The sequence below is a fragment of the Cicer arietinum genome, chromosome 6 (genome assembly GCF_000331145.2).
Source record: "Cicer arietinum cultivar CDC Frontier isolate Library 1 chromosome 6, Cicar.CDCFrontier_v2.0, whole genome shotgun sequence".
Classification (NCBI taxonomy): Eukaryota; Viridiplantae; Streptophyta; class Magnoliopsida; order Fabales; family Fabaceae; genus Cicer; species Cicer arietinum.
The window spans coordinates 41,713,159-41,723,611 of record NC_021165.2 but is presented as its reverse complement, the minus strand read 5'-3'; positions in this window follow the sequence as shown (position 1 = coordinate 41,723,611).

Here is a 10,453-nt window from a genome sequence, read left to right as displayed (position 1 = left end):
CATCTATGACGCGAAGGAAACCATAGAGAACTCCTTTCAAGCGTTATAAATTACAAATGTTGCCTTCATGGGTGAAGGGACTCGCTTAAAGGAACCAAAATTGTCTACCACATCATTAATGTCTACTAAATTCATATTGGAAGGAGGTCTTCTTTTTAATTGGGTAAATTGTTGGAATTACTAGAGAATTATGATAAATATGGGTTGGGATATGTATCTACCACGGCTGGTAAGGAAAAGATTGTGATAGAAAAAAAGGAAAACTAGATTGCTTGTTTGGAAAATCGGGCACCAAATTCAGAGAAGATTCATATTTGTGACATCTGAGAAACTTTTCAAAGTGCATGAATGATATATGCTGACCAGATGGTAGTTGTGGTAGAAGATCATTTTGATGATGTTACCCTTAAATGGGTGTACCATTGTCCTCCAAATACAAGTCTCAACAATTGGACGATCATTGAGTTTCTCGTGTTTGTTAATTCATGTTCAAACTAATTATGTATTTAAACTCCTTTTTCTTTGTCCAAGGCTATAAGGATAACTAATTAGGGCACATGTATTTCAATTCAGTGCTTATTATAAAAAAATGCATGTTTTAATTCTTCGACCATTCTTTCTTTTTTTCTTTTCATTTTTCTTGAAATGGAAATCTTTATTCATATTTTCTTTTTTCTTCTTAATTTAAATAATGTAGAGTCGATATTGAATCTTTTGAAAATAGCAATGCTAAAACACCTTCTTATAATTTTGAACACCCAATTTATCACGTTGATAAGGATTGCAAATATGATTGTGAGCCTACCCTAGAACTAAAAAGGCTAATGGAACAGGAAGCTAAGATGATCCAACCCTGTCAAGAACTTGTTGAGGTGATCAATTTGGGCATTGAATATGATAAGAAGGAAATGAGTTGTGTATTGGGGAAATATGATGAATATGGTCTGAAGGAGCACACCATTTATTATTTGAGCAAAACGTACACCAGTTTGAAAATAAGATATTGACTGCTATAACGAACATGTTACGCATTAGCGTGGTTTGCTCGATGGTTGAGGCAATACATGTTGTGTCATACAACTTGGTTGGTATCTAAAATGGACATAATTAAGTACATTTTTGAGAAACCTACTTTTATTGGAAGGATTGCTAGTTGGCAAATGTTGTTGTTAGAGTATGACCTACTATATGTTACACAAAAGGCTACCAAAGGAAGCACATTGGCCGAGTATTTGGCTCAACAATCAATAGAAGATTATCAATCAATGTAGTGTGAATTCCACGATAAAGACATAATGACTTTATTTGAAGAGATTGAAACATCTGATAAAGAAAAATGGACGTTGGTGTTTGATGGTGCTTCTAACGCATTAAGGCATGGAACTATAGCCATTTTGATTTCCCCAGAGAAGTAGTTCACTCCATTTACGGCTAGATTATGTTTTGATTGCACAAACAATATCAACCATGGTCATTCATCAGAAAAAAGGAGATTGGAAAACTCGAGATTGCAAATTGATTTCATATCATACACATATCAAAACATTGACATAATACTTTGAGAAAATCACTTTTCAGCATATTCCTCGAGATATAAACCAATTATCGACGCTCTAGCTACATTGTCATGAATGTTCAAAATAAACACCAGTCAAGATGTGCTGAAGATGCAAACACGAGAAGGAGGGTTAAATTGTGTTTTCCGAAGTTGATAACTTTTTGATAATTTATAAATAAATAAAGAAACTAGTTTGGTTTTGGTAACTTACTTAGATAAGAAGCAATCAGATTCTGAAGCAGCAAACAACGGAAGCATAAATAATTTGACGCATAGCTTTATCCTGGTTCACCACTTACTTGGCTACATCCAATCCCTTCATTCAAAAGGCTTTCATCCACTAATTCAAATACCTCGAATTACAAAGCACTTAACCCTCCAAGCCAGTCTTCCCAAACAGCTTGACAACCCCAAACTTTTGAGGAACTAACCACCTTGACCCTACAAGCCAAGTCTTCTCCTAACAACCTGATAACCCCAGATTGAGTAAGGAATTAAAACCGAGTAGATTGAACCTTGAGTAGTTGCTTCAAACAAAGCTGATAACAATAATAACTCTCACACTATAAGAAAAGAACACTCAAAAAACATTTCTTACTTGAACAAGTGTTTCTCTCTTTGATCTTTAAGATGAATTGAGAACTTTGAGCTTGAGTTCTTCTTTTCTGCTTTTCGATGATCTTCTCCTTCAGCCTTGAGTGTCTGTTTATAGTGAAAATTTGGGCTTCAATTTAGTCCTTGTTTAATTTGAATTGTATCTTGTTCAGATTGAGTTTGTAAATACTTCAAATAAACTCTTCTTCAATTTATGATCAAATCTTCTTTAAATCTTTAATAAATGTTGATAAAATATTCTTCAAATCTTCATTAAATGTTGATCAAATATTCTTTAAATCTTCATTAAATGCTGATCAAATATTCTTCAAATCTTCATTAAATGTTGATCAAATATTCTTCAAATCTTCATTAAACGTTGATCAAATAATCTTCAAACCTTCATTAAATATTGATCAAATATTCTTCAAATCTTTATTAAATTTTGATCAAATATTCTTCAAATCTTCATTAAATATTGATCAAATATTCTTCAAATCTTCTTTAAATTTTGACCATATCTTCTTTTCAAAATGGTCCAAGATTTTCTTCAATTATAAATTTGAATCAAATCTTATTTTAGATTTTCTTCAATTATAAATTTGAATCAATTCTTATTAGAGATTTTCATCAATTATAATTTTGAATCAAATCTTATTTTAGATTTTCTTCAATTACATGAATCTTCTTTCATACTCTTTGAAGTCAAATATATTGTTTTCATAAAATACTTTTGTTAACATCAAAACTCTAAATGTAAAATCAACTTGGTTCCAACAATCTCCCTCTTTTTAATGATGAAAAAACTTGTATTTTTTATAATAATTTTTATCAATATCATTTTCTCTCCACTTTATCAACTACCTTTCTCCCCCTTTTGTCACCACACAAAAAGACATGAAAGTGAAACTAAGTCACCTTTTTTTTTAATAAAATAAATATAACATAATACAAGAAAATGTAATAACTAGTATAAAACTAAACTAATTTGAAGTGAACACAACATCGGTCAGGTATGAAGGTAAGGTTTAGTTTTTCTTGTTGAAGTTAAACCTATCTTCAAGTAGTGTTTTGGTGAAAATATTAGTCCATTGGTGTTCAGTGTCTATAAATTGAATGTTTAATACCCATTTTTGAACAAAGTCCCTAATGAAGTGGTGTTTAATCTCTATGTGTTTAACTCTACAATGTAAGATAGGGTTTTTGGTTAGACAAATTGCAGAAGTGTTGTCACAGTAGATGGGAATGTTGGATTCTAGAATTTTGTAGTCTTTAAGTTGATGTTTCATCCAAAGTAGTTGAGAACTGCAACCAGCTGCTGAAATGTATTCAACCTCTGCTGTTGACATTGCAATTGTGTTTTGTCTCTTACTTGACCAAGATATTAAGTTGTCACCTAAAAATGTGCAGTTGCCATTAGTGCTCTTTCTCTAAAGTTTATCTCCAGCATAATCCGAATCACAGTATCCACTAAGTTTGTACTTAGTAGATTTCTTGTAGAACAAGGTAAGGTTGGTAGGGCCTTTAAGGTATCTAAGAATTCTCTTTACAACCGTTAAATGTGATTTTCTAGGGTCAGCTTGAGATCTTGCACATACACTAAACGTGATGTCAGGTCTGGAAGCGGTAAGGTAAAGTAGGGATCCTATCATTCCTTTATAGGTTTTTTGGTCAACTTTTTTGCCTGAATCATCTTTTTCAAGTGAACAAGTTGGGTGCAGTGGGTGTAACCATAGGTTTGCAATCACTCATCTTAAACTTCTTAAGAAGCTCTTTTGTATATTTAGTTTGATGAATGTAGATTTCCTTTTTACTTTGCTAAATTTGTATCCCTAAGAAGAACTTAAGTTCTCCCATCATACTCAATTGAAATTCAAGATGCATCAATTCAGAAAATTCTTGACAAAGAGTGCCATTAGTAGATCCAAAAATAATGTCATCCACATAAATTTGAATAATAACAATGTAATCTCCGATTAATTTTCTAAAAAATGTATTATCTACTTGTCCTCTTTCAAAGTTATTCTTAAGCAAGAAGTTACTAAGTCTATCATACCATGCCCTAGGTGCTTGTTTTAGACCATACAAAGATTTCTTAAGTTTGAAAACATGATTTGGAAAATCAGAAATTTCAAAACCTGGTAGTTGTTTAACATAGACTTCTTCACTTATATAACCATTTAGAAAAAGCACTTTTAACATCCATTTGAAATAATGTAATTTATTATTTGCAGCAAAAGAAAGTAGAATACGAATAACTTCTGATCTGGCCACTGGAGCAAATGTCTCAGTATAATTAATGCCCTCTAGATGATTGTTACCTTGTGCGACAAGTCTTGCCTTATTTCTGATCACTTCACCTTTTTCATTTAGCTTGTTTCAGAAAACCCATTTGGCTCCAATAATGTTCTTCTATGGTCTAGGAACTAGATCCCAAACATCATTCCTCTTAAATTATTGAGAACCTGCAAGAGGGTTTTGAAGAGTCTATCAATGAACTTCTTCTTAAATGGTGATGTGCTTAATAAGAGAAATCATGATATGGTTCTTCTTAGATGTGTGGATAAAATGGAAGCAGAGAAAACCATTCAAGTGGTTCATGAGGGATTCTTTTAGAAATCATGCAAATAGGCATGCAATGGTAAGAAAAATATGAAGGGTTTGCTACTATTACTTGCAAAATAAGATTATTAACACTACCAATATGAATAATAAAATGATGAAGGAGTTGTGTGATAGTTTAAAAATTTAGGACCATAATTCTTTGATATATTAGTCGAAAATGAATGAGGCTGTAAAAGCAGCTAATAAGAATATCAAGAAAACCATACAAAAAGGCTAGCGACATATAAAGATTGACATGAAATGCTTCCCTTGGCATTACATTGTTATAGAACATATGTCTGCACCTCAACAAGGGCAACTCCTTTCTCATTGATATATAGAATGGAAATGGTATTTTCCATTGAAGTTGAAATTCCCTCTATTAGAGTCTTGATGGAAACAAAACTAGAAGAGGCATAGAGGGCTCAATCACGATTTGACGAATTGATTCTCATAAAAGAAAAAACGATGATAACTTTGTGTCATGGTCAACTATATCAAAATACACTTAAAAAGGCCTATGCGAACAAAGTTTGTTCTCAAAAATTTCAAGAAGGGGGCCATATGTCGTGAAAAAGACTTTTTCTGGAGGAGCTCTAATACTCAGAGAGATGGATGGAGAAGAGTTTTCTATTTCAGTAAATTTAGAAGCAACCAACAAATATGACGCTTGAACCAAACACAAAAAAAAAAAAAAAAAACAAATGATTGAAAAATGAGCTCGCTAGGTTGAAAACCTGAAAAAACGACCTATCCAAAAATTAGAGCATCCCGATGGATTAAAAACTATGAATAGCGATCCATGCAAAAGTTAGGGATAATAATAAATAAAAAAGGGTTCAAGGAGTCCAAACTGGGACAATTATTATTCTTGGAAGCTGACCGATGGGAGTTTTAAATTACAAGAATGACTAATGTTTGTCATCCCTCCAACTAGAGCTAAACAAAATCATATGTACATTGTAACCCCTACCTTAATAGTTCTAAATTTGGTGTTGCACATTACACCTATTTCTAAAATAGTTCTAGCACTTTAAAATGTTGTTTAAAGATAATAAATGTTGGAATTTGAAATATGTGAAAATATAAAAAATATTTCAAGTACTTTGACGCTTGAAAAATATATACACGAGAATCCGGGAGATTCTAAAGATATATGGGTGTATAAAAGTGAAGGAGGATAATCGTTTCATTCCTATCCATCTACACATTGGTAACAAATCTGAAGATGATCAATTTTTATTCCTATCAATCTACGCTTCGGTAACCAATATGAAAATGATCAATTTTCATTCCTATCGATCTACGAGTCGGTAACCAATTTGAAGATGATTTGTTTTCATTTTTGATTATTTGTTTAGATTATTCATTTATTGCACATCAAAAACATCAGAAAAAACATTGCATCATTTTCTCTTTAAAAATTTATGTGCCTTTGCATTTCACATACTCTTGCATTAAAAGTTATCCTACTTTCACAATTTATCTGTTATGGCATTATCAATTTACCTACTTTCGCATTTATCTTGACAAACAAAATTTATGTCCTTATATTTACTAATATTTTACAACGATAATATGAAAACTGTTGTCATTCATATTTTCTTGTAAGAAAATAATTAAATAGAAGCAACTGTAGTACCACAATTTTGTTCGGTCAATAAAAAAAAAGTCATATGTTTTATTTTAATATTTTCCACAATTAATATTTTCCTAAAAAATGGTTCCCTCTGGTTCTGGTTTCGTTTTTACTTTTAATTCTGGTTCTGGTTCTCCCTATGGTTTTGGTTCCCTCTGGTTTTGGTTCTTCCTCTAGTTCCCTTTGGTTCTTGTTCTCCCTCTACTTTCTAGTTCTCCCTCTGGTTCTGGACCCCTCTAGTTTTGGCTCGGCTTCTGGTTCTGGTTTTTCCTCTGGTTCTTGTTCCCTCTAGTTATGGCTCGACTTCTGGTTCTAGTTTTGCCTCTAGCTCTTGTTCTACCTCTAGTTCTAGTTACCTTTGTTTTTGGTTCTCCTTATGGTTCTATTTTTGCCTCTGGATCTGGTTCGGTTTCTACCTATAGGTCTTCCTCTCTCTCTTGTTGTGGTTCTTCCTTTAGTTATTGTTCTCTGTTTGGTTTTAATTCCTTTTGGTTCTGGTTAGGCCTTTAGTTTTGGTTCTGGTTTTCCCTCTAGTTCTGGTTCTACCTCTAGTTTTTCCTTTGGTTCTAGTTCTGGTTTCCGCTGGTTATGTTTTTCCCTTTAGTTCTAGTTCTGCCTCTAGTTCTACCCTTTTTTAGCCCCTTTTGATTTTTTTTTTCTTCCTAAAACAACTGAAATTTTTCCTTGTGTCCACGCCATCTTTCCAGCCCTTTTTTTAGCTCCTTTTGCTTTTTCTATTTTTCCTAAAATGGCTACAAGTTTTATCATGCATACAAGCAATTAAAAATGTATTCTTTTTTTTTTTTTCAAGACTTAGCTTAACAAATCCAATTTTTCTGCAAAAACAAGCAATAATTCATAACTCAATTTTATCTCATGGATACAAGGATTCATCATTTTAGTTTATAAATTGAGAGCAAAAAAAAAAAAAAATCAAAAGGAGGGAGTTTTAGGGTTTTCAGTTTCCATTTTTTTAAGCTAGTAAGAGTTGTTGTTAGTTGTTTTAGGAAGAAAAATTAAAGAATATAACAAATATTCAACTTGTGTGGCAACTATTTCTACACTCATCTCTGTAACAATTTTAGTTTTGTTTAATGTTATACCTTTAATCTGAATTTTGTTTTACCATAAATAAGCATTTAGTTTTGTTAAAATTTTTTATTCAATTCTTTCTGTTTTATTCTTTTGTGTTATAATAATAGTCATTTTATTCTTTTATTAAATAATGGGCTAAGTACAACCAACATCAACCACTATTGAAATTGTAGGCATTCAAAATTTATTCTTAGGTTTATCATTATCATCTTTAATAAAATGAAAATACATATTATTCAAAATCAACGTGGCTAAAAAGATTGGTTGGAGTGTTATATTTTGCCAAACTTAGTTTTAAGACGTCTGAGTTACGACAACTTGATGATCTAAAGCTCTAAGTAATAATTATCTTTTAAATAAAATATAATCGACTAAGATGCGACGTCTTGTCAGTAATAGTTTAAGACGTCTAAGTTGTGACAATATTGTGATATTAAACTTTCTTAACCAAATCCAAATAAATAACCAATCATTCTCATTAAAATCAATTTATCAGACTCAAGATTTTCCTTTCTTTCATTAAATTAATAATTTCTTTTTATCCAATCATTTTATTGTAACCAAATAGATTTTCTTTAAAAGCAATCAAGACGTCCTTATTTTCTATCCAAGAACTACGTAGTTTTAATTTCTCCATCGTATCGGAAGATATGTAGAGCAATATCGCCCTCTTGTCAAGTTTTCTTTTTTCCTTTATATTTTTAATATACTTTTATCATTAGATTATAAAAGGATTATATTTCCATTTTAAAAAGGAGAAATATATAAATATATATATATAGATATATATATGTTTTTTTTTTTATTTTGCATCATTAATTATAGGTAATCGTATTTTAACAAATGTCGTAGGGTGCTACTACCGTCCTTACACATAATCGACTTCTAAACTTAATCTTTGGTTTCAAAGCCCATTTTTCATTTTTAATGGTTTTCCAATATTTTTTCCTATTTTAAAATAAACTTTGGTGGTGATTCCATTAAACTCGAAAAACATTCGAAATTTTAGGTCATGATAACCAAGTTGAGGCACTGCAAATAATGTTATTATTCTTAAAAAGGTGGTTCATAATATGATAATGTCAACAAAAAAAAAAGAAAAAGAAGGATGTAGCTTACAAAACTTGCATAGAAAAAGCTTATGATCATGTGCACTGGAGTTTTCTTGAAAATTGTTTACAAGATTTTGGGTTCACCAACATTACTTTGCAACGTATATATCATTGCATTAAATTATATTCCCCGTTGTTGGGTGGATTCACTCCCCAAGTGGAATCCACTAGTTTTATTAGTATTAGTATTATTATTAGTATTATTATTATTGAAATAAAAGAAAGAAAAAAAATTATATTATTGGGCTAGGCCCACGTGAAGGAAATAAAAGGGATTTAGAAATCCTAAGAATTAGAAGAACGAAAGAGAACGACTGCCAGAGAAGAAAAATAAGGGTTTGGTTCCGGTGGTGGTAACAGGTGTGTAGCAAACTTGCTCAATTTCATATACAAATTTAGTATGTTATTTCTACCACTGAGTTTGTTATTTTAATATACAGTTTGAGTAGTTTTATCTTCTCTGAGAGTTACTTTGGCATACCCACTTTAGTGGAAGGTTGTTATTGTTGATTGATGTTCCCTATTGTTATTAGGAAGACTCTTATTATTGGGCTAGGCCCACGTGAAGGAAATAAAAGGGATTTAGAAATCCTAAAGATTAGTAGAACGAAAGAGAACGACTGCTAGAGAAGAAAAATAAGGGTTTGGTTCTGGTGGTGGTAACAGGTGTGTAGCAAACTTGCTCCATTTGATCTACAAATTTAGTATGTTATTTCTACCACTGAGTTTGTTATTTTAATATACAGTTTGAGTAGTTTTATCTTCTCTGAGAGTTACTTTGGCATACCCACTTTAGTGGAAGGTTGTTATTGTTGATTGATGTTCCCTATTGTTATTAGGAAGACTCTGGTGTACCATTAATTATTATAGTGAAAGCTTTACTGGACTAGGTCCCGTGGTTTTTATTCTCTCAATTTGAGGGAAGTTTTCCATGTTAAAAATTGTGTTTGTCTCATATTTAATTTTCTGCCAATTATTTTTGCTCTGTGGAATTGTATTTTCTGTTTGGCCATTTATCTGCACAGGTGGGGGAAAAAATATTTTGCATTATTGAGATAGTTATCGCTAATTATCACTGGTTTTTCCCAACAAAGTGGTATCTAGAGCTTGGTTATTTGATTTGTGCATTTAAATGGAGGAGGAAAATAAAGGTCCCAATATGATTAAACTCAACTCCTCTAGTTATACACTTTGGAAGACTCTCATCGAAGACATGTTATACAATAAAGATTTGTATGATCCTATTGAGGGTGACACTGCTAAACCCGCAAATAAATCTGTCGCTGACTGGAAGAAGATAAATAGAAAGGCAGTGGCGTTGATCATGCAGTGGTTGGATCTTAGTGTGTATCCACATGTTGAAACTGAAATAGATGCTAACAAGATATGGGAAAAATTAAAAGAGTTGTATGAACGAAAGAATGTGCAAAATAAAGCATTCTTGATTCAGAGCATATGATTATTTTTCAGAATACAGTGAATCAGTTGACAACTGCAGAAATTAAATTAGATGATGAGTTGCAAGTGTTGTTATTGTTGAGTTCCTTGCCTGATAATTGGGAAGTCGTTGTTGTGACGTTGACCAATTCAGCTCCAAGTGGAAAGTTGAAAATGTCAACAGTTAAAGAGAGCATGTTGAATGAAGAAGCTCAAAGAAAGGAACGTGGTTTGATTGGTTCTTCCTCAAAGTCAGAAGTACTAGTTACAAAGTCACGGGAGAGAAGTCAATCTAGAAACTTCCATAGACACGACAACTCTGAAAGTCGTAGCAAGTCAAGAAGCAAGTGGAGGACTAGAAAAGAAGTGATATGCTATCATTCTGGCAAAACGGGTCACATAAAAAGAAATTGC